Below are 25,739 nucleotides of genomic sequence, written 5' to 3'. Positions count from 1 at the left end.
CATCTTTAAGAGTTCCCTGCATGAGGCATTGTAGTCATAAAGAGAGGCAGAAGGTCCAAGTGACAGTGCAAGGCTAGATGTTAGGGCTCAAGAGACAAACTCCAAAATCTGGGATCCTCCTGGCAAAACCTGCAGATCTTTCACGCCAGTCGCCCCTCTTTATGAGCTTCTTTGCCCAAGTCAGGGAGCATTCTGCTGTCTTTGGATAGCCACAGGCATCTTGATTTTGCTTGAGAGAAGCAAAGAGTGCATCTCTTAATTTGCATCTATCTCATTACCTGATGATAGAAGTAGTCTTTGTGCTGGTCTTGCAGTGAAGCTGGTGTCCTGCTTAAGGAACAATCAATAGGTCCACCTACCTCTTCTGTCTGCTGCTCACAAATGTCAACTTGATAAAGTCTCTTTGCTGTACACCACTATTCTGGTTTTGCACATGACTCTAAAATAATTATTTGATCCTGAATGAGTTATATGTCCACGTAGCTCTGAATTTAACTAGTTCGAATTTTGTGTTTCTGTTGTTTTAACATGTGCATAACATTAATGGTTTAATAATGTAGTACAGTCTTTTTCTGTGAACCAAGAGAAGAATGAACATAGCTGCTCAGCATTGTCCTTAGTGAGTAGAGGCTGATTTTAAGTTTGAATCTTAATTTTTCCATGCATAATTTATTTTAGCTGTTTTTACTCGTGTGTGTGTTTTCATTTGACTGAGATAAAGATATAAAGTAGAAAACTATTATATATGGCTATAGTCAGCATAAAACTGTCAGTGCTGCAGAAGCTTGATTTTTTTTTTCTGTTTTCTTTTCCTCCTTTTTTCTTTGAAATTCACATGCCCTCACAGTGGAATAAGTGATTCAGTAGTTGGTCCATTCCCCTGGATTATGGATCTGCTGAGAGCCAAGTTTTTGAATGGCTCCTATGTAATCTATCTTATTTTGAAGATAGGGTACATTTGTTTCCTGGAAGGGGCAGACGTACCTAACCTGCTAGCCAGTTGGAGGAGAAGCACCTATTGAATGAAAAATTTCATATTCCTTCTTCTGTAATTTAACATGATCAGGAAGTAGTTGGTTTTCCTTTTCCTTTCATGTAGGTTTCCTTGCATTGTAGGCTGGCACAATATCATCCATACCCACTTCTGTGTTTGCTGACTGTGGCTCAGAGACCTTTGTAGTTCTGAGGGCTTTTGCATCTTGAAGTTTTAAAAAGTAAATTAAGCAGTCAACAGAAGACTTGATCTAAAAATAATTTTGTTTCTCCTCTTTGCATTGGACTATTGGGGAGTTCAAGCCTATGAAGAGGCCTGTAGCTATTCCTGCATCCTCAAATGCGACTGGGATATCTGGCATTGAGTCTGGCAATGGTGGTAGTTCTTGGTGCTGGTAACCATTCAGTGACTGTCTCTTTCCTTTTCCAGCCATATGTAAGTGATCTGAGCATTGCCCTGGGTGTGTGAGTTGCTTCATCACTAGTATGTCTGACTTTCTGGAGGAAGTGTGTGGTCCAAGAGACCTCACAGATTTCCTGAACATGGCCCACACTGTAGTTATGTCTGTTATTTATTATATCCTTTCAGAAACAGAAGAGAAACTATTTTCCCTAATGACTGTATTTTTTCATACGCTTAAATGAGTTTCTGCCTTTAGAGGGGAGATATTTTGGCTCCCTTTCACTTATTTTTCTGTGTACTAATGTTTTTGTACTGCTCAGCTGGAAGATTCACCACCTACGCATTGGTTTGTTCCAGCACAAGATAGATAGCTGTTTAAATATGTGAATAGTTAAATTTTTAAACATTTGTACTGTCTGGAAAATGTTATAAAAGCAAATGGTTGTGTGTTTCAGTTTTTATGATATTTAATATTTATAATAATGTGATTGTTTGTTACATTGGTAACTTTTGAGATGTATTTTGAATCTCACAATCCTTCATTAGCCACAAAAGCCATAGTCTTAATTTTGATTGATAGGACATGTGAAAAAAGTAGTGTTTGACCATAATTGGCATGCAGAACAACTAATGAAGGACAGAAATTTGTGAAGAAAGTATCATCAGATATAGACATCATAGTACCATCCCTCATTCAGCATCAAGCCTCCCAAATTAAGTAAGAGGAAGCAACTGACTGAGTTTTATCTTGGAATACGTTATTTAATACTATGCAGCTATGCAATTTAAGCTAAAAAGAAAATGGATCTGAGAAACCTAAAAACTATTAAAGAACTGGGAAAATCTGTAAGTTCTGAGTTTCAGGTAGTAATGAAAAAAGGTGAGTTCCAGTTGTATGCAAAAATATTCTTGGGACGAACAAAGGGGAGGAAAGAAAAAGTGTTTCTTTCCTATTTTATAAACACCTCTTTGTTCCAGACTACATTTACATTTGTTTGAATTACAGGCATTTCAAGGTACCTGTTATGAAAGGTTATTGATGGACCCACAGGAATTAAGGTGTCAGAAGAATCAAAGGGTTGATGGTGTGATTTATGAGGAAAACAAAACTGCTCTTAATGGCCTTTTTGAACATTGATGACATTAGGTCAAAGAAGCAAGGTGATAATGAAATGAAGAAAATGTGGGCTGTGTGTCAGTGTTACTTATTGTATTGAAATAATTTTCTCTGGAACTGTTTTCCATCAAATACCAAAAATTGCATTAGTCAGATACAATAAAATTAAATGGGTAGCTTTGTTCAGAAAGCAGTGCTGTAATGAGCAGTCTTGCATTGACCTAGACTGAGCAGACTGTCTATTCCCTATCTCCAATTTCTGAGAACAGTTTGTGGGGATTATGTTGTTTTTAGATGAACTTTAGCTTCATTAGTGCTAAAGTTTACTAGTTCTTTGGTTTAGTAGAAGTTGTGTTAGAACTTGTGTTACAAGTTGTAATGGAAATATTTTCCAAATATTGATTTTAATATGCAGAATCTACATGGCAATACTTAGATGTGTAGGTTTATAGTTAACCCCTTTCATTCTCCAAGTGTGGGAAACTTGAATGTGTGATGATGTCGGATGGTTTATGTAATCATTCACTGGAAATTTTAAATGTAACCAATAAGCAATGAGCTAGATCTAACAAAACAAACAAACATGACCTCTGATTTAAAAAATGGGAATGTTAATGCAAAATTTTTTTAACAAAGAGGATACCTGAGGTATTTCCATTCCTCTTCCAAAAGCTCATAAGTATATCTCTTCTTAGGAAGTAATGAGTATTGCTCACAATGTACTTCTCAGATAACTCAGTGACCAACTGCGTTTGTAGTCATACAGTCTTCTGGCGTTTCTTAAGAGGTGAGTGGGCACACTGATGGGAAGTGTGGTTTATTACATTAATTATCCCTGGTAAACACAAATTTTGAAGTTACGAGGCATTCTCTTACTTCATAATTTGAGGAAGCTTTCTGTGATTCTGTCTGCTTTCATTTATAGTTTGTGCATTTACAGTTGATACTTTAGAAACATGAACATTGCCCAAAAAATGGACACAGTTAAAAGTTCATAAAAGCGAAGGTAGCTCATCCCTTTTTACAGTTACTTTATTCATTGCATTGTTGAACTATTAGGCTTTTAATTGCATGAATGGTTTGAATGGGTTGACTTTTAAAGGAGCAACCAATTCCTCAACTTGTCCATATTCTGCATGGCTGCTATTGAGAAAAAGTGCTTCTAAGAAACCTCAGTATTGTGAAATATAACTGAGGGACATTGTTTTGCAATTAGGAAAACATGTACAGTATCAGTTGGTCTTTCATTTATAGGTAGGGATTTTTTTAATGTGAAAATTTAAAGCACATTCTGTGAACTGTTTTATTCTAAAACATACAGCAATAATATCTGCTTTCCTCTTATAACAGATGATGGAAAATTAGATTTTAAATTGGACTTTGTTTTGATAGGAACAGAATAGCAGAAAATTTAATGGTGTCAGTTTCTTGATAAAATTTCAAGTATTGACTTTTGTATTGAAATTTTGCATTTAAAACTGAGCATCTGTCTTATTTCATCTGAAATGAGGATAATTGCGTAAAAAAATCAAGATACTAAAGTGAACATGCACTTTTTTTATCTCCTACTCCTGTCAGTTCTTCAGAGCCTGTATTTATTATTCTTTTAGTCAAGCAATAAAGCTTATGTTAAGCATTTGTGAAAGAAATATGTGTAGATAATAGTGAAAGGAGAGAGAGATTTACTTAAGAGATCCATTCCTATTTGGGGATTTTTTGTTTTAGTTGTGTTTGTGTTTTTTTAATGTTTTGGGGGCTTGTTTGTTTGGATTTTTGTTTCAGCTTTTGGGGGGTTTGGTTGGGGGTTTTTTGTTTGTCTTGGTTTTGGTGGGTTTTGTTTATTTGTTTTGATGATTTGTTTGTTTGTTCTCAGAACTTAGTTCAATCCTATTTAACCTCACAGGTGACTTCAGGTTTTGGATACTGGGGAGTCACCTACAAATCTTTAGAAGTCAAAACTCTGCCCTTTGAGTTTGATTGTCCTGATCACTGTTCTCAGGGCTATTGTGCTTTTTCTGTAAGAAGCAAATTGAACTGCACATTACAGTTTGTGCGTTAATATGAATGGCATAACTGTAAACGAGAGAGCAAAACCAACAAGATACTTATAATCAGTGTTGTTCAGTATTTGGAAGAGACACCATAGCTCTTATCACAAATATGTAACAAAACAGGCTCCAGTCCCATAACTACAGCCATAAACAGAATCCATTAAAATCACCAAGGCCAAAGAAAGTGCATTCAGAAAATTTGGAATAGCTGAGCAGTTAAGTTCTCTGTTCTGTTAATGCTATTTACATCCCCATCCTCTCCTCCTTTCCCACCAAGTTATTTTTTTTTTTTCTTCTGGAGAAGTTTCAGAGACTAGAATATGACATAAGTGTTCTGTCTCTAGTTTATTAGATTACATGTAATGACTTAATGTTGTACAATGGACTTATGGGCTGGATCTGTGTTTTATTATGGACTGCTGGGGAGGAGAGGTTAGGGAGACAGCTGAATGTACAGATGTGTGAGTGGATTGTGCTGTCAGCCCTGAACAGCCCTTACTGCCTGAGAAGGTAAGAGCAGATTGATGTTAGGCAGTGATATACTAGGGATGGTCACTGGGTCCCATCGTTGGTAGTTACTGCCCTGACCTTTTACATCAAGTTCTGGTAGACAGCAATATTTTACTCCTCAAGCAGTGGGTACTACGTTGAAAACCATGTTCTTCTTCCTCCAGGGAAATGGTGCTGGGTGGACTGGATAGAAATGCTGAAAAAGGCAGGCTTTGTATATGACGTTGGGCTGTCTTTGGTGGGATTAATAGGCAGTGGAATAAGTGTATAAAACGAATGCTGTTACAGGCTTTTGGAAAATTCATCTGATGAAAATTTCTAGATTGTTTTTTGTGTGAAGTGACAAGTTCAGGTGATGGACAAAGATGTGTAATAGGCTTAGGCGAAGTACTTAAACTTTCAACAACCATTTTTGTTCACAAAGTTAACCAAAGCAAAATCAAAGTATCAGCTTTGACCTGGCTAACTGACAGGTGCCTAATGTAACTGTAAATATGGAGTTGTTCTTGTTTAGCTGGGTTTGCGAATAAGCTGCTGTCTCTTCACTGGTGATTTTATTGGCAAAAAAATCACATTACCCATGCGAGCCTCTGGAGAGTCACAAAACCAGAGCTTTCAAGGCTCTAAAGGACCCCTGTAGTCAGGCAGCCTGACTTTCAGGGCAGTGGAACATTGTATCTTTCTGGAGTAATTATTATTCAACCTGCAACATAAAAAGAGCATTCAAAAATCACCAGTAATGGAAAAAGTCAATGCTTTCCATGCCAATAACATACAGCAGGTAGTGGGATGACAAATAACAGAAAGCAATGGTGATGTTGGAAATTCTGAAGTCAAAGTCATCCTGATATGAATAACTCCGTGGGTGTGGCATGTGGAAATGTGGTAGCTCTGAAAAGAGGGTCACAGCACCTAATCAGCTCAACATAAGTTGTCAACATAGAGAAAAAGACCCAAGGATAAGAGGAAAGACCTGTCACAAATCCAGGGAATAAAAATGAGGTGCTCTGCCTAGGAGTGGAGTTTATAGCATGTATTTGGCACTTGTACAATTGCTACTGAAAAAACCTGCTAATGCCTATGTATCAAAGATGATGTTCACTGTTAGTAGAGAAGAGCCATAAAAATCTATAGTGGACTGAGACAGGGTGTCAGTAAGAAAGTTAAGGTCAATGCTAGAATCAAGATTACAGTTCCCTTCCTCCCTGCCTTTCTTCCCCCCTGAAAAATAAACTGTAGTTCAATCCTGAATTATTTCAGGGAAGTCATATGGCTTGAGTTACGTAGCAGTTCTGCCTTTCTAGTTTGATGAGATGTGAATCTGTTTAATAGAATCATAGAATGCTTTGAGTTGGCAGTTACTTTTTAAGGTCATATAGTCCAACCCCCCTACAATGGACAGGGACATCTTCAGCTGTAATATTAAATGTTTCCAGGACTGGAGAACCCATCATTTCTCTGGGCAACTGCTCCAGTGTTCCACACCCACATTGTAAAAACCTTCCTTATATCTGACCTGAATTTGCCCTTTTTTAAGTTTGAAGCCGTTGTCCCTTGTCCTGTCACCACATTCCTTTGTACAAGTCCCTCTCTAAGCTTTCTAGTAGACCCCCTTTAAATACTGGAAGATGCTATAAAGTGGAGCATCCTGGAACCTTCTCATCTCTTGCCTCAAAAACTGTTTCTCACAGGATCTCTCACCTGTCCTCTCAGGAGAGGTGCTCCAGCCTCTCACCATTTTTATGGCCTCCTCTGGACTCCCTCCAGCAGGTCCGTGTCCTTCCTGTGCTGGGAACCCAGAGCTGGATGCAGCCCTGCAGGTGGGGTCTCAGCAGAGCAGAGGGGCAGAATCCCCTCCCTGCCCTGCTGCCCACGTTGCTTTGGATGCCGCCAAATGGTTGGCATTCTGGGCTGCAAATGCACATTGCATTGCCTGATCATGTCCAGCTTTTCATCCACTGACACCCCCAAATCCTTCTGGGCAGGGCTGCTCTCAATCTGTGAGATCCCCAGCCTGTGTTGATACTAGGGTTGCCCTGACTCAGGTACCGGAGCCATTTCACTTGTTGGTCAGAAGATTAGTTTTTAGCTGTGTATATTTGCATAGAGGTCAGAAACCAGTGGCTTTTTTGTGTCTGATTTTGGATAATCTGTATACCATACAGTACTTGTGGACACTGTCCCTTGAGGGGTTGCACTTTGAAGTGCAAAAAGTCGAGGAGAGGAGAGGAGAGGAGAGGAGAGGAGAGGAGAGAGGAGAGGAGAGGAGAGGAGAGGAGAGGAGAGGAGAGGAGAGGAGAGGAGAGGAGAGGAGAGGAGAGGAGAGGAGAGGAGAGGAGAGGAGAGGAGAGGAGAGGAGAGGAGAGGAGAGGAGAGGAGAGGAGAGGAGAGGAGAGGAGAGGAGAGGAGAGGAGAGGAGAGGAGAGGAGAGGAGAGGAGAGGAGAGGAGAGGAGAGGAGAGGAGAGGAGAGGAGAGGAGAGGAGAGGAGAGGAGAGGAGAGGAGAGGAGAGGAGAGGAGAGGAGAGGAGAGTCCTTCCTGCAGTACAGTCATCTCCACATCAATGCAGTTATTGCCACACTTAACTGGCCAGATGGACCCTACCAGTGCTTACCTTGCCAGCAACCAGTGGCTAGGGTTTCTGCCCACTCACAAGTTTGAACGCCTTTTTGGAGGCATCTTCTGTTAGAGATAATGTGTTCCTGAAATAATGCAATCTTGAAGATTCTCAGCATAAGTGAGAATGTTCATAAATCCAGATAATTTCTCTAGATATATTTCTCTTCAATAATAAATCATGGCAGCTAGGGGACTGCATTATTTATGCCTGCCATGTCTTATTTCCATGCTGAAATACCAACATATGTATCTGATTTCTTTAGAGAAAAAAAGATACCGTCCCACCCACAATACACAATTCCTTCAGACAGAATGAAAGATAACTTTTTTTGAGCTTTCATCATTGCCATTCCATTGTATGTTAATTACAGGTGCTAGTTTTGGCATGATTTCATTAGCTGAGCACTTGCCGTGTCACCAGGGATCGATTTCATTTTTGTCTTCTCTTTCTAGCATGACTTCTGCTGTTCCACAAAAAAATCCTGAACTATATCACACAGCCTAAAAAAGCAGCTAAAATTTCTGTCCTTTTTCCACTTCCCTGAAAAATTAGTTTAGTTTGAGATCCCTTATAATATAGTGACATAAAAACAAACCTTGATCTGGTGAGTGCTTTGAAGAAAATCCTGTGTAAGGAGTTACTGTGAAATAGTAATTCACTGATTAAAACATAAAGTCCTAGAGATGCATCTGGATACTTAGTTTAAAAAATAGATACTATAATGCTTTATTAGCTGATGTAACCATATTCAGGTGTTAAAAAAGAAAAGCATGCCTTAGCAATGTAGCCTCACCATTCTTTTCCAAAAAATACAGTTTGAAAATAGGGTGAAAATACAAAAGGAAGTAAAAATGCTAGAATTATAAAGCAAGGTCTGTTTTTAGTTCGCGTTGTGATTTTTCAGTCTGAGTGTGTAATGGCTCTTACCTAATGAGAAAAGGAGTAAATAATCAGTTCTTTCTGGCAATTAACTGATCTGCCTGCAGGATGATAATTAAAATGAGTCATGCATGTAAAAGGAAACTGAATCTTTCCCTTGACTCATTTTTCTCCCATTAATTTAGTTTCAGAAAGGCATGCTTTAAAATTCTGCCAGAAATTGATGTATATAAAAGCACTGAGTGCAGCTTCAGAGCAACTCCATGTTTGAGTCCCATGTAGTGCTGAAAAATTTGCCACCTGATTCATGTTACCTGATCTTAGACCCTGCAATGTTTGTAGAGTCAGTAGAAAGAGCCAGAGATCTCCAAGGGTGTGGTGAGTCTTGCAGCATTAGCCTCTGGACAATGTTGCTACTCATCTTCTGCCTACTTTTGGCGTGGTGCTACTACCTGGCTGGTGGATGCTGGGCATCTCTACCAACACGGGATTCACTCCTGAGGATATGTTTTACCTAAAGAGCTGTGCCTGCCCTGTAGTCGCACAGTGTATTGGTTTAAGAGGTAGTCCCATAGCCGCCCTTGGCCTGTCGGTTGGGGTTCTTCTGCTGAAAACCTGTGTTCCCATCTCTCTGCAGGCTGGGTAACCCATCTGTAGTCACCACCTCCAAGTGTCCTCACCACCAGGTCGCAGAATTGTTGGAAGGAGAGGAGTTGGAGGATTTTCCCATCTTACGGAAGCTGACCCACTTGAGAGTAAGAGAGCCAGGAGTACAGAGAAAATGCTTGAAAGAACGTGATTTTGTGAGACTTCTAGCTGGTGCCTGCAGTTGGGAGTTGGGAATTACCATTTCTGATCCCTCTGCTTATGTGCATGACTGGTTTTAGGTAACTTCAATGTATGTAAAACATACTAAACTTCAGAGAGTCTGGGGAACGTGAGGCATGACAATCACCTCATGTTTAATCAGAATATTGGTTTTTTACCTGTGACTGGTGATGAAGACTGATGCTAGGTTCTTATACAGAAAAAAATGCATGTTAGAAGTGCCCATGTTTTGGCACCAGTGAATGAAAGTCTCCAGCCCAACAGAGAGCTGATTGCTGAGCTGTCGGTGTTGTGGGGCAGGCAGGCAGGCGGGCTGCTGCACCATTATCTCATTAGATGTGCATTTCAGAAACCAGCTTCCTCCCAGTTCTACAGCATGAGCAATTTGATGTTAACTCTGCACACAGAATCATCAGCTATGTTAGAAATTTCATTCACAGGATCACCAGAAGAAGGGAATTAAATGTTATTTGCTAGAATATTTTGGAAGTGTGTCATGTGATGCATCCCTTGTTTATCACTATGATGCATTCTTCATAGTCAAGGCTTCATCATCTCCAGGGAGCTGGAAACCAGTGGCTCCAGTAAAATGCAAGATGTACTGTTGTCCAGTAAAAAGTGAGATGTACTCCTTGCTATACCTGACTGCTTTTTATTATATATCAAAGGGAAAAAAACTTGGGTTTTTTTAACATGCTGGAATTAAAGGTAAAATTCAGCTATTCTGGAGCATATCTTTTGCTTTTAGTGCTGCTTGCTTAAAAATCTTTACTTAGATCTGTGTTAATATATGTTAGTTTTTCCAAAGAGATTTTCAGAAATAATTTTAAGTTTTGCTTTTTGGAATTGGCATTCCTTTCTTGAAGAAATATAAGAAAAGCCTCTGCTTTTTGCACGTTGAGAAATGAGATTTGTCCAACAGTGGAGTTCGCAAGTTTGAGCAGGTGATTTTTTTCAGAATTTTGGTTTTTTGTTTTGTTTTTGGTTTTGGGGGGGGCTTTGGTTTTTGTTGTTGTTGTTGTTGGGGGGTGTTTGTTTTGTTTGTTTTGGTTTTTGGCTTTTTTTTGTTTTGTTTCTTTTGTTAGGTATAGTTGTAAAGACTTTAATTGAAAAAATTAGATTAAATTAGTTTCTTGGATCATAAAGAATCAGAAATAGAATTCAGACCACCAGGTTCCTAGTTAAAATTAATGTAAATCTTAAAAAAAGTTACTTCTGTGTAGAGTAGTTGTTGGCTAGTAGCTATTGTATTTTCAGATAAAAGGAAATGAGCTGCAAATAGGGTTTTTTAAGTAACTGGCTTATACTTTCTGAGCACTGTAAATGTTAATCTTTAAACACATGGAATCAAGTGATTAACTTGTCTTTAAGTGATTACTCAGACTGGTTAAATATTTTGCCAATTAAGAAGTAGCAGATTTTATCTGACCTACTAGAGGGGGGTGGAACTGTTAAAGCTTAATCATTTATAAGCTACATTTAATGTAAGGGACTAATGTTTATTGACTGAACTCTTGGGTTTAACAGAATTATTTCTGAATTACAGTGGTATCTAATTTTATTTCATGTTGTTGTCAGAGAAGTGTTGTGGGGTTTTTGGGTTTTTGTTTGTTTTTTTTCTTTGCAAAACTTTGAAAATCCTCTTAAATTACCAATGTAGGTAACTAAACATCTGTGCAGCTTTGCTTACTAGAGATGAAGATGACAGATGCACAGACACACAAATAGATATGTTTTGGAAGTGCATTAATTTGAATTAAAACCAGTCATTTGTGTATAGGTTCAAAATTTGGACTAACTTCGAGACTGCTTCAGATTTTTCCTATAGTTACTGAAAACTGAACATTGTGTGTAATAGGGAAATAGTATGCTGGCCACATGAGGACTATTTAAAAGTATAGGCCTGTCAGGTTTTATCTGCAACACTGGCAATAGGAGTTGGACATGGAGAGGAAAGCTAGTAAGAAGAGTCAGGTTAATGTCTTCTCTTCCCTTCTCCCTCTCCCTTTTCTCGTAGTTGTATCCACAAAAGAAGGAATAAAGATACATTTTTCTGTGAGGGCAAGTCCTGCTTTTTTTAGGTAGGAGCAAAGAAGTGGGGCTACGCTAAAGACGTACAGAATGACCTTTTTTTCCTCTTTTTTTCCCCCTTTTGTTTGGGATATTGGTCAAATAAAAAGTGCATAAGAATGCTTTCTGACAAAGTGGACTAATATATCCCACCATTTCCTAAAGGTCCCAGTATGGGCAGATGTGGGCACATCTCAGGAAGCTTGATGTACTCAACAAAGAGCCAATGACCTGGTTTTTGGTAGACTGTGTCCAGTGCTTTGCTCATGGCATGTGCAATGCTGGACGGAATGCTTTAATAAGCCTGTGGTTTCTGTGCATACATTTTTGTCACTCCTAGAATTGCAGGAATTGTGTCTTTAGCTCATCTATCTCTATTACCAGCTTGCACTAAATTTGTGGTAACTGGTACTGTTCTTGAAAGATTGAAAATTCTCTGTTAAAGGGTAGGGGTTTTTGTTGATTTGGGTTGTTTGGGGTTTTTTTTCCAACATCTCCACCATCTTAAGAGATGAGCTTGCCAATTCATTTGCTGCTACAGACAGATGCAAATGAAATCTTATCTGAAAGAAGACTTCTTTATCTAGATTGGAACAGGAGGTTCCTCCTGTGTCACAATTTAATCTGTTACCACTTAGAAAGATAAAAGTTGTTTTTCAGTAATGTCTAGCTCTTGATGGTTTTTTTTAGGAGACAGTTTAGCTTCGGCAGGTATTCACTTTGCAAGTAGTGAAGCTTGGGTATGAAGTTTACCCTGACACTATTTTACCATTTTCTTTTCAGTAGGAGTATTCAAATGATATATAATTTTTTCAGATGACAGATAACTTTTTTGTTTGCTTTCTTGGTCAGCTGGTCATTGAAAACCTTTGCTGATTTTCAAAACAGTGGTGCTTGGACAAGTTTTTTTAAGTTCACTGCCTCTCTAGATTTTAAAATCACAGGAAGGAAGTGTTGTGTCTCTTGGCACACTTCAAGTGATCAGATGTGTGTGTTCAAATATGGTCACATAAATTTGTTTGTTATTTAAATTCCTGTTCCTTAAGTTTTTAATTCTAAACCTCTGTTTAAAAATCTAGGAGATCTCAGATGCTTTCCTGGTGGAAGTGAAAGATGAAGGTGTGTTTTCATTGTGACATTTAAGTATCCTTAAAAAGAGAGGTCAGCATAATATTAGCAGTTATACTTTAAACTTAGTTATTTCAAATGAGTGAAGATAGGTGTCAGGCACTGGATATATTACTCTGTGGAAGAGCCATATTTTCTAACTGAATTGTGAAATGTGCATTTGTCCCTGAAGTTGGATAATTATGGATACATTTGTACGTTACTACACAAAATACTATGAATATATGTGCGTTAAAATATTTAGGACTCACGATGGTAGCATGCCCTGTTACTTAATTAACAGATTTTTTTTTAATAAATGTGAGCAACAAACTTAACTATGTGTGTGTTACTCCATAAGAAAATGGTTTTGTTTATGTTAAATGATTGTACCCTTCAGTCAGTTAAAATAAACCAGAAGCTAATAACATTTTTAGGTAGGTCTCTCTTAAGTCTGAGTTTCTGTTTCTTTTCTGCAATGATTGCAGAAAGCTTTAACATGAGCAATTACCAAGGCTGAATGCTTGTGCATTGCTGAAGTCCTAATAGAAAGCAGAGATGTCTGGAGTAATCAGAAAAAAATAATGTGTGGGCTTAACTCCGGCCAAATTATATTAAAAAAATATTACAGATGAGGCAAATTAGAGGTATTCTAAAGCCCCACTGATGGGCAACCTTTCCAGTGGTGTTCAAGGAGGCCAGTACTGGGGGTGATCCAGTGTCTTGATTCCCCAAATTGAGGGAGGGCATAGCTTCACTCTGCTCCTGACCGACCCTGCTCTCCCTCTCTCCCGGACTAACTCAAGATTAAAAGAACACAGGCTTAGGGTGGTCTGTCATGCTGATGTAAAGGAGGGAACGATACGATACTGACTGTCCAGTAAAGGAGCAGAGTGAAGGGAGGGGAGGAGGGGAAACTGTCATTCTTTCTTTTTGGTTAGCAAAAAACTTCAAACTAATTCAGCTGGTCCTGAAGCTGCAGCCATGAGGTTACAGGCAGCTTTCCTTCTACGAGATGCTGTCATTTTGTGTGCAAAAGTGGCAACTCATCTTTTGGATCAAAGGAGGTCAGTGGACGCAGGGTAAGATGTATGAGAGTTTTAGGACATCTCAGGCTTGGCTGCCTCTAAGGGTATGACATGACTGATACCACGAAACTGGTGTTGTTTTGCTTCAGATCAAAGCTTTGCAATCTTCTCCCCATCTTATTTCTAATTCCAGATAATTGGGGACAAGCACAGCAGGACACTGTCTGTCTGACACATCTAAATAAACTCTTATTGCAGAGATTCCTGTTCAAAGCATTCCGCCTTTTCCCTCCCCAGTGGTTGTGTTTCACAGATGGAAGGAAGCCATTTTGTTTTCACAACTTCTGTTATTGCTGTTTGATTCTCCCCTGGGTATCTCTTTTTCCAGGATTACAGTAGCAGTAATGTTAGTTTTGGAAGGAGGAAAATAAACTGGTCCGTTCCTGGAAATTTAAGTAGTGCTTTATACAAAGAGGAGAGACGTGATGCTGTGGCCCCTGTGCGTAGTACTCTGGATTAAGGAGTGACTGGCAGACGTGGCAGTGGCTGTGCTAAGACGAGTGTTTCTGGGTACAAGGCAGTGCCCTAGAAAAACATAAATGGAAGACAGTTGTTAGCAGTGAGGAATTAAGTGATATCACAGAAACAAAGCCTACTCATCCTGAAATCTATCAAAATACTTGCTGTCTTGCAGAGACAGATTGGTTGAGGTTGTTGAGTTACTTGCCCTATTCTAGATGTCTTCCTTCTGGGTCCTCATCTCCTGTTGGGATCATGCACTTCTGCATCTGTAGGCAGTAAAGAGCAATTTCTGTTTGAAGGGATCTTCTGAGGCAAGGAGCATTTAAGAGTCTGCTTCATTTATGTGCTGCTCACTGAGGTGTCACACTGCTCCTGCCTGCAGGAATAGCAGGAATGTGACGGTGGGTTCATCTGTGCTTGCTGTGAAAGCTACAGTTATGCCTGACCTGCAGAGCAATCCCCCTGTTTCAGGGGAATCAGTTTCCCATTGCTTTGTGAACTGTTAGTGCACTTCTTGTGTTTACATGAAGGAAGATGGACCAGTGCTTGTGTGACAGTGCTGGAGGGCAGAGCAGCTCTCGAAGCTGGGGAAAAGTCCATAGCAGAATCCTGCCAGTGAGTTTGTGATCAGTCTCTTCGCATCTGGAAACTACTAGTAATAATCCTATTCTGCCAGCCAGTAGGTGAGGAAACAATGGGAACTGTTTGGGTTGTTTTGCTTTTATTTTTTGTGTTTTAAGGCTGCATTTTAAAATAATTTCAGTGATCATCCGTAATGGAACAAAAGATAGGACTGGGAGAGTGGCCCTGACACTGTTTTTATACTTTTCTGTCTGGAGGACTGCTTGCTCTTGGATTTGTTTAACAAAGCTCAGAAGCTTTGCAAATGCATCTTGGCAGAGGGAGTTTCCTGGTGAATAGCAGGCTTCCATCTGCATTTGTGTAGATTTAAAGAGTGTTTTGATGATGTGGTACATGGCTGAGCTAGGCTCCAGAAAGATGTCAACAGGTGTTGTACTGGTGTATTAAAGTCCAGCAGTTAACTACCATGTTAAACATGTGAAGCACAACCTTAATGGCTTTTAATGAGAGTTAGGGCAAAAGTATGATGGCATTATATTGATGATATTAACACATGCAGGAGAAGTATTCTCTGCAAGGATACCGGCATTAAATGGTTCCTTAAGGTACAAATTTTATTCCCACTCTGCAATTTATAGATTGTGACTTAATTTCTCCTAACACTATATTAAAATGTCTTACTGTACCACGAAGTTTACTGAATTTCCAGTGTGAGATTTTGTTTGAATTTAAAAACTTTCCTAGGAAAAAGAATTGTTTCTTTTTCATGAAACCATTTCCTGTAACTCTTATGGCCATTCACTCTCTTGTGTAATTTGTAACTGTTCCTCCTTCATTGTATTTCCTTAATAATTTTTAACCCTGAACAGTTGTGCAACTCAAGTAATGATCTAGTTGTCCGTCAAGTGATAGTTAAGTGTTGTGTGCTTTTACTTTTCAGCCTTGGTCCCTGTTTACTGCAGATGTTACCCGTATATCTAAAAATACTTGAAGGAACACAGCAGAGTGAGAAAAGCAATAGAGAGATGGATGCTCAATTACAGTGTGCTGTATGTCCAGGCTGGAACACTCTGCTCTGCTTCCTGGAGAAGCAGATTCTTCCTGACTCCGATCAGCTTCCTGGAGGCACATGTTGCATTGTAGTGGATCTGTTGACCTGATGTTAGGAAAAAAAGGAAAGCTCTAATGTTTACCACAAAATTTATTTTCTTTACAAACTAACTTTGTGTCAACTAATTTAATTAATCTTGTTTAATTAACTAGTTTAATTTATCTTGATAGGAAATGGAAACTGACATTTTAGAGTTTTAATATATTAGAACATACTCTGTTTTGCAGAATGAGAAATTAATTGATGCATGCTTAAAGTAATCTATTACTTAGGAAACCACCTCTTAATGGAAAATACAGGGGTTATGTACTTCAACACAGCTTCACAAAAAGTGGTAAAGTACAAGGAAAAAGACCAACTATCTTAACAGATTTGGATACAAGTGAAAAGCAGGCATTTCAGATTTATTTTTCCTTTGTGGCAGGTTTAACTGTTGTTCCATTGCTTAATGGTGAGGAATTCAATTTGATGTTACCTTTTAACTTTCCCAGCTGTGCTCTTACTCCTGCTTAGTTTGTGCTGTTCATTGCCTCAGGCTATTCCAAGCTTCAATACAGATAAGAGAGCAAACAACCCCTGCCATCCAGAAACTAAACTAAAATAAAGCTCTTAAAGAGCTTTCCTTGCATTTTTTCCCCCTCCTGTGGCATACATAATCTGTCTTGATATTTGAGAGATCTTTATTCAAGTTTTAAATACTTTTTCTACCCAACAAACTTTAAAGGACTAAGATTTGATGCAGGCTTAATTCACTGTGCCAGCTGGGTGAGACTGAAGGGCATCTGTGGAAATGTACAAGAAAATGAGTTTGTGTTATAGTGTCAAAAAGCATATTGATTTTGCTAAGGAGAAATTTGCATCCAGTGCCTGTAAAATTTGCAGAAATACTTGAGAGACACAGCGAAATTTTTGATGTGAAACCTTGGAATTCGGATGTTGTAAAAAGCATACTTTCTTCAATCATATGCATATACATCCCTTGTAGCTTCACCTTTTAAGTATTTTATTCTTGCTCCTTCTCAAGCTTCTTTATTTTTCTTTCCTTTCCTGGACTGTTACTTTTTTCTGTCTGTGAGGTCCTTAAAGAAGAAATGCAGATAATACTGTTCTTGAACAAAAGCTGGTGACCTAGTACACTGTAACATGTCAGCCTTCATCTTGTCAAGTTACTAAGTTTTGAGGATCTTTTCTTAGTTTTGAGTTTGCTTAAATTTAAATCCCAGCATGGACTTCTGAAGGTACACCGAAGTGCATATTTTCAGTGTGCACTCAGTTACTAGAAGTCCAGTGTTTTAGAAGCTCATTCTCAATAAAGCAAGCTTCACAGTAGGATACAGGCATGATCCTGTTTTTTAAAAGGGCTAATTTGTTTACTTCTAGAAAATGTGAGAACTGTGAAGGAGCCAGTGTTGCAAATCTGCTATAATCAAAACCCAATGAGACTCATCAGGAAAAACCTCCACCATATACTACTGAAACAAAAGTTTAACAGATGGGCCTACTGAGATTATTTTTAGACATGTAAATTGGTTGAATGTTGTGAGTAACACTTTTTCTTACTTGAACTGCAACCAATGCCTTGTCATTTTTTTCTGCTTAGCCGCTCAAAGATTAGAGTGTTTTACAAATAATTCTTTTTTGTCTATGAATTCTGTTTTCATGATTTACAGATACGAAATAAATAATTTTTAAAAATCAAAGTGGATTTTTTTTCGACAGTCGAGCAGCAATGCAGTATGCTGTTAAACAGATTAATGGAGAAGATAATTGAAGGCTGTTAAGCAAAGCTCTAGAAATCATTATACAATACAAACACAGTCTTTGTCAAGCTTTATGGATAACCTACTTTTAAAATAGAGCCAAGAGCAGAAAAATTGCAGATTGACGAATATGCTTCTATGTCTTAGGTTCTGTTGCTTCTGAAGTGTGATTTTCCCAGAGCTCTGTAGAGGCTACAAGTAGTAAACTGACTGTTTCTTGGTTGCCATGAAAAAAATGAGGAATTTAAAATACAAAAACAAGAAAGCAGCATTTGATCCTGGTGTTACACAGGAACATCTGTCTGGAGTTCCAAAGGCAGCTAGCTATCAGCTATGGCAGATTTTCTGTCTGGCTGTGTAAGGATTGTGTGAGCTTGTTGTGTCTATATTGAAGCTGCTATTGTTCTCCTGCTGTGAAATGACAGATGGACATGTCTATCCTGAGAGATCTGCGACTTTTGGCTGACTAGTAATTTCTGAATCCATGCATAATAGAGCTTGCTATAGTCCTTCAAGAGAGAAGAAAAACAAAAATAGAAAAAAAATCCAAATGAAACATATGGTTCCAGGCTGTATTGTGAAATCATGAAAAGTAAATTCCTTTCTTCTTTTTGAAGGCAGATACGTTGTTTTTCTGAATGGGAGCTATTGGCTTTTGCTTTTTTTTGGTAAGGATATAACATATCTGATGCATGTATATGAATATATTTTCTTTTGCTTTAGATAAAACAAGTTATGGTGCTTTTCTAGTCACATAAACAACCAGTACAAATACATGGAATCTGAAGAGAAGAGTGATGAAGGAAGCCACATTGTTTGAGATGTGTGGAGGGCATGGTGTCCAATTCAGAGATACATGCTTTGTTTTCTAATGACATGAATTAACATGTCATTAGAAACATGTTAATTAGTTTTCCAATTACATGAGTTTGTCTTAATATGTAGCATAAATGTATGTTAATTGGGTAATAAATATACTTTATGGTTCTGAAAATAGTTTGACAAAATCTTATTAAAACCATTCATCTCTATTCAGCTCAGGTAAATGTGTTCTTGTCTTGAAATAAATGATCCTCAAATTAAAAAAAGGAGATGGAATTACCACTGGTTTTGAGACATCTGTTGGGAAAATACAACTGAATTAATTTGCATCACTGTTACAATCTAAAACTAGATGCTGATGCTTACTCCTCAGTTTGCCATTGTTTAATGCAAATACTGACATTTTTGCTTCTGTGATGTTTGCTCTGCAAGTTTGTGAATTGTTAAGGTCTGGTAAGACAATCTGATAGCCAAGTATGTGCCACTGTTTAAAGTGGGAGCTATAAAACAGCCTCAACACTGAAGGATCTATATAAATGAAGGGCTTATTTAGGTCCTGTGCAAAGAAATACAGAATGAAGAACTATAATTAGTAGAAGGGGAAAACATGGAATGGGCTGTGGATCAACATAGTTTTTCTTTTCCGGAATGTTTTGTTGCCATGTGAATAGAAAGTGTGTATTTTTAAAGCAGGAGAAAGACAACAATTTAGTTAAGTATTTGGGATGCCTTCTCTCATGCTATACTTCAGGTAGGTATGTTACAGCTCACTTCTCTGTTACCTTTAGTTACTTACAGAATAGTTGAAGGAACCAGATGGGCCAGGATGTGGCAGTGTGATGTGTATTTCTTCCATGGACGCACTGCGGTCTATCAGTGCAAGTGTGTTGCTCCTAAACAAAGTGTCACTGAGAGTCAGCTAGTCAGTCCTCTTCCTTTTTCTTAAACTAGTAGGAGACTCTGCAATCCAATTATTTCAACTAAGATGTTCTGTGAAAAGTGATTTCTTTCTGCTAATACATACCTTTAAAAAGGTCAAAAACAATTAGTTCAATTCAGTGCAGTGTAATTGAAATACAGTGTAGATGCTATAACCTTGATCCTATTCAGTAGAATTTTGATCCACATCCCAATGGAAGGATTTCTGCTTACCTAAACTGATTTGCCAGTGTGAATTGAGAATCCTTGTCAGCTGTGTTTCTGCTTGACTCAGGTTAAGACAGTTGATTTTTCAAGTCCTTTTTGAAGCTAAGGTAAGGTATAAATAGCTACTACTGACCAAGGGAAAAAAAAAAAGTCAAATTGTAAGTTTAATTAATGAATCATGGACACTGTGGATCTGTCAGAAATAAGGGTTAAGAAATTAGCTGATCCCGTCCTCTGTCGTCTATGTATGTTACTGTGGTTTTCTCTAGCATGTTAGCATTCATTTCAGTTCTTCTAAATGTGTTTTGGATAAGTCTTAACTGTTCTAGTGGTATGCTCTCTGATGAGGTACATGACTGTATTGGCAACACACAGAAGATGTACTTTGTCAGGTCCCATGTATGCATTGAATACAGCAAACTGAAATTGTGCAGAACCTCTGCAAAAGTAATGTCATAGGACCAAAGCTTATCAAGCAAAAATAATAAATATAGATATTTTACTGGAGAACGAGGTAGTGATAAAAGGAGGGACTCTACTGTTATGCTTTCTGGGCTACAAGGAGGTTTGAATATGTGAGTTAGCTCAGTATCTGTAGTGTCAATAAACAGTGCTGAAGAACGGAGCCAGAGGGCATAAATGCTAGAAATCATATATGCTGAGTTAACTGGGGACCTACTTTTTTACTGGTGTCTCTTGCTCTTGGTCTTATTTTTCTTTTAAAAACCTCCTTCTCTTTAATTTTTCTTTTATTAAAAAGAAAGAGGGGAAGAGAGAGAGAACAACTTTTTAATACGCCTAGGTTTGGTCGCTTTAACTGATCAGCATGTAACCAACACGTATTGTGCTGAATACAATGTGTAGCCTACCTGCTAGGTAACATGACATTTCCATTTACTTCAAGGCACGTACAGAAAGAATGCTTTCTGCTGCATTCCCTGTGTCTTGGCAAGCTGCACACATATTTTGGGAAAACTTGACAGGAAAGTGACAATGCTGACTGCAGCTGAGAGCCAACAGGGGATTTCCATTAGCGCAATACCCTCTTACTATAGCAGTAAGGAGTACCTTGGACCAGAACAGTGGAGACACCAGCTTCCTGCACTTCCCAGCAGTGTAGCTGAAGGCAATGCCTGAGTTGATCTCCATTTGCCAAGCCTGCCCAAAGGAGTTTAGTAAGTTTTTAACAGTGACTTTATTAAATTTCTGTTGAATAACCCTGTTTTATTGCTCCTCAACAGGCTTTTGAAGCTAAGAATAAGTTTAGCTTCTAAGGTGGCTTAGACCACTTTTTTACTATCTTAATTGAAAGAAAAAAACCCAACCAACCACAAACATTTACTGCCTATGGGACTATCAGTGCTTCAAACTAGTGGTTTGTTGTTGAGGTTTGTGTTTTCTTAATTTTTTTTTTTTTTTCAAATCTAAGTGGTCAGGAGTCACTGTTACTGAAGTTCATTTCTCATCATTTTTCCCTCTTTCCTATTGAAGGTCTTGTGTGATCAACTTATGTTTTTCTTTCTGATTTTAATATCTTACCGTGCTCAGGTAAGAACTGGAAGATTGCTAAACTGAAAACTCAACATTAAGTTGAGTTAAAGTTACCTCTTTGTCATGTACTAGTCCCAATATTCAGAGAATCTTTGAAAGAATAGGAGTCTTCAGAAGACTGAGAAAATGCAAATGTGAACCTACACTCTCTACTTCTTTCTTTTAAAAAAAGTAAAATATATATATATATGATGAAGGTGCTGGGGAATATGGAAGGAATTGTGAGCCAATCAATAAAACCTGAAAGAAGAAAGGAATTATAAGTTGGTCAATGAAACCTTAATCCCTGCACATTTTTTAACAAGTTATTAAACAGTTGCTTTATAAGCACCTCTGTAATAATAAAATTGATAAGCAACTAGTATGAATTTATCAAGAGCCAACTGTTTCAGACAGTTTTAATTTTCTTCCTTGGTAGTATAGCTAACCTAGCAGATAGAAGATGAGTGGTAGATAGATGAGGTATCTTGATTTTATTACTTTTTCATGCAGTGACTGTGTGTGATATTCTTGACTACCTCACACATCACTCATAGAAAAAGGTGGGGAACTCCACATGAAATCGTTGTAAAATGAACACACAACTGGTTGAGAAAAAGTCTCTGTCATTAATGATTTACTGACTACTGAGAAGGCATTTCAGATGGGTCCAGTATATCTTCTGCTTTTGTTCTGATTTTTTATTGGGTACTTGGCTAGTAGAATACAGAATATGCCAATATCAAGCAAACTCTGTGAAACCACTTGTTGAATATAAGGAGTCATGACTTGTAAGTAACAAATGCAAACCTATTATCAGGCTGCCCAGATTCACTGTACAGGGTCCTGTAGACCCCTGTAAATTTAGATGGATCTGATGTGGGGAAAATGATGGCTGAAAAGCAGTTGCTTTGACAATTTGGAGAGACAGTGTGAACACAATGAGTTGGAATTTCAAAAGGTGAGCACAACTTGCTATGTTTTGCATACTTGCTGGAAGAGGAATAAAAACTTAAAACAATCTAGCCAGTGAAAACCTGGAGTTTACAGTTGAAGGACCAATACACCTGTTTATACATCTGAGATATGTAGATAAGGAATGCTGCATCTAAGGTGATACAGCTGTTATTTTCTGTATAGCACTGATGAGCTACTGCACACAGCAGCTGTAATAAAGTGCTTTACTATTATGACCTGCAAGAAGATTTTGAAGGGAGCAACAGTTGAGTCTCACAGGAAAAAAATGAGAGCTGTGGGAGACCTCTCAAAAAAAGTGAAAATCTTTATAGGGCATATTGTCTTCCATTATGAGGAGGGCAGAAAAAAAATAGCAGTATAATTTTGGGTGGATAATAGAAAAGTAAGAATTGTCTTAGATATGCCATTTTCTATGGTGTCTACTATGTGATTTATCCATTTACGTATTCTCAATAATTCTTATTTCCTTTTGTTTATTAGAAGGGACAGGTTCTCTCATATCACATAACTGGAGAGAGGGAGTCTCAGTGGCAGTAGGCATCTGAGTCACACTAGTTTTCCAGGCTGAAGTGTTATTTTCATTTCTGATGGCTATTGGACATAACAGTGAATGTAATCTGGGCAGCAAACTGTCCAAAAGAACAAAATCCTGTATCATTATAAACTAGTGATGACAAAATTAAATCTAGATTGCTGTGTTGTCTTCCCCATAGAAAAGACATCAGATTTAGCCTCATCTTTAGAAAAAGTTTTGAAAAATTCCTCTGTACTTAATTCTTCTTTCTTTACCTCTGGCACAATAAATAATGCTACCACTAAATAAACCCCTAAAACACATGTGAATCCTCCTCATTGCTGCGTAACTGGACTTGATTGGCCAGTTTACCGATGTTCAGGTAAATCTGAAGGGACTATTGGTCCTCATGGAAGTTTAGTAGTTAACCAGACTAAAAGTGACATTTAGTATATAAAAGGAGCAGAAGTTGCCTAAATGATTTCTTTCTTCTTATACTGGCATCTGTTTACTGTGCTGGAGCATTCCTCAGGTACAAGGTCCACCTGTCCAGACTTAATTTCCACTGAATTTAGAAAGCTTTCTAAAAGTGGACCAAAATCTAGCCTTTTTGTAGAATGCAGTCTTGGCTTTTAAAAATGGTTGTACCTAATTTGTTTTCCTGTTTCAGAGTTGGCTATGGATCATGGCTTATTTCCCAGTAGCAAATAAAATCACACATATGAGACAAGCAAAATAACTTTTCTTATTTGCAATTTTTGTTTCTCACAATAATTATACATAACTCTGTCTAAATCTGTTGTGTCTTACATTATATCATGCTGTTCACAGAAATAGTGATTAATGCTCTTTGTAAACTGGGAGAGAATTAAGGGTCTAATGTCTGCACACATTCTGTAACTGTTGGTTTGTCTGCCTTCATCTGGTATTTGGCATATTTTCGTGTATTTCATGAGAACAGACAACTAGGCATGTTCCAGTCAGGCCAAGTGTTCATTTAGTTTCATACTCTTTCCAAAGGCAGCTAGTAAACATGCTTAGGGAGAAAAATGTAAGAAATGCATGAAGTATATGTAGTGATTCTTTCCCATGGTTAGGGCCCTTAATTAGTGGTTTAGGAGCTTCCTTAGCTCTAAAGGTTGAACACAGGCATTTGTGTTTTCAATAACCAGCAGTGGTTCTGTCATTCAACAGTTTAGCTATTTTTTTAAGTCTGTTTGTGCATTTTGTGTGTTCAGTGTCTTGCTGCAATAATTCTGTAATTCAGGTGTACATTGTGAAGAAAAAGCATGTTCAGCATGTTCTAGTTTATTACAGATCTATCATTATAGTAACCTTCCCACTCCATTTTGTCGTGAGAAATGAATCCTTGTTGAGTGTTCCATGCATCAGTCATTCTGCTAACCTCTTGTACACTTCTCCTTGGTGATTTTTTCTTTGCTGAAGACTTCTTGTCACTTTGGGCTTGGAAGATTTGACAGTCTTCTGGTGAAAGAAGAGAACACTGTAAAAGCACCACCATCTATTTGGTGGCCAAAACACTGAAGTTTTTTTTATTTGTTATCAGTAAAGCAGAACTAAGATTTCTTTAATTAACTAAGATTCTGTGAATTATGGGTTAGATGATGTATATAAATTAAGGAGGAAACACGATTGTAGTTCTGAAAATTATAATAATTTCCACAGGTATTATAATACTGAAGTTCCTCCCTTTGTGTGCTGTACATAGTCACTAACAGTGGCTGCTGTTATTTGATGGAAGTTATCTCCACAGGCATTTTTTTCGTGCCAAAAGCACTTATAACAACTGTTTTTAAGGTTTCTCACTTTATGTAAAAAATTTGAGAATAATGAAGGCAATCTTATTATAACATCTTACTTGGTTTGAAAAGCATATTGACAAACAGCTGGCAAGGTTGAGATACAAATTCAGTTAGATAAATTTAATTTAAATAGGAGTGAAATTACTGTAGAATTAAAGAAACCCCAAACACTTGCTTTTCATTCCAAAGAAAATAATCCATTTACCTGATAATGAACTGGATCTGAACTGTGACCAGTCTGTTGAGCCTGCAAAAGAACTCTTTCCAGGTGTCCTGGCTGTCCAGTTGTATCTCTTATTTTGCCTGTTGGCCAGCCATAAAGGTCTGTGTGTGGTTTATCAAATGTTCTGTTATTATTCCACATGCAGCAATGCTGCACCTTTCCGGCCTTGCAAGAAGGAGCGAGTGTATTTGGCATACAGTGGCAGAAAGGGCACTGTGAGTGTTTGTTGTGGCAGCTTTGGTTCCTGCATTGGCACTGTGCAGTGCAGAGGGTTACGGAACAAGGAACAGTGGGAAGGGCTGGGCATAGCAGCCCTGCTGGATGTGAGCATATTAAGCATGAGGTGGTCAGTGCTGGGAGCAGATTCAGCAGAGAGGCTGCAGGAATGTGGTGGCGAAGTGTCCAAGTCCTCTTTAGTGTTTCAGTTCTGGCTTAGGAGGAAATGGCAGAATTCTGTGGTATTAGGGGATAAGGCGTGTGCATAGTACGGGGACCTTCCCACCAGTGTAATTTGTGCAGTCCTGATTCAAGGCATTGTCCTGGGTTTCTGCACTGGGATCTGTAGGTACTTCTTTCTCTATGTAATTTTTTTGATTGATTTCAGTTACCAACAGAAAAGCAGACTTCTCAAGGCTTGATCAACTGTGAAGCACAAATCTGACAACAGTAAGCTTCATTAGTGGCAGAGCTCATGGATCTGCTTGCTTTAATTAGTTTCCCATAGCTGAGGAAATCTTTGCCATATAAGGGTTTGTTTCAGATGCAAGTTTTCCATTAGCAGACAAACACTATAAATTTTAACTGAAATAATTCAGACTTCTCTAAAATTCGATGAAACAGCTCTGTTTTGTGTGATTTCTTTATATATTGTATTAGGAGCCTTAGTGGTGAGAAGGATTGGAGGAATGATTCATCTGTCCTTGCTAGGTTGCATGAAAGATACTGTGTATTGTGCAGTTTGCAACTCCAGGCCAGAAGTCCCGAGTTTGTGCTGACTCTGTGATGGTCTATGACGTGTAAACCTGGAGCTGTGTACCTTGAATAACTTCGGGGAAAGACTGCCAGAATGCAGAATAGGCCAGGTTGGCAGGCAAAAGGTGGGACAAATATATGGCCTGCTGTG

At 38.2% G+C, this 25,739-nt stretch overlaps 1 protein-coding gene across 3 annotated transcripts in view; it reads left to right on the top strand.

Annotated features, from left to right (window-relative positions):
* Positions 1 to 25,739, top strand: part of LHFPL2 (LHFPL tetraspan subfamily member 2) — a 117,004-nt gene that overhangs the window by 11,517 nt on the left and 79,748 nt on the right. The window contains exon 1 of one of the 3 annotated variants that reach the window (XM_014881374.2): positions 9,210 to 9,327. The exons of the other annotated variants lie outside the window; for them this stretch is intronic. The gene's annotated coding sequence lies outside the window, so the exon portion shown is untranslated. Of the gene's footprint in view, positions 1 to 9,209; positions 9,328 to 25,739 lie in introns of those variants that run through there. 3 annotated transcript variants of the gene reach the window in all.

Source organism: Sturnus vulgaris, chromosome Z (genome assembly GCF_052056855.1).
Source record: "Sturnus vulgaris isolate bStuVul1 chromosome Z, bStuVul1.hap1, whole genome shotgun sequence".
Taxonomy (NCBI): domain Eukaryota; kingdom Metazoa; phylum Chordata; class Aves; order Passeriformes; family Sturnidae; genus Sturnus; species Sturnus vulgaris.
Note: the sequence above shows the minus strand (reverse complement) of the source record. Positions and strands in the feature narration are given on the sequence as shown.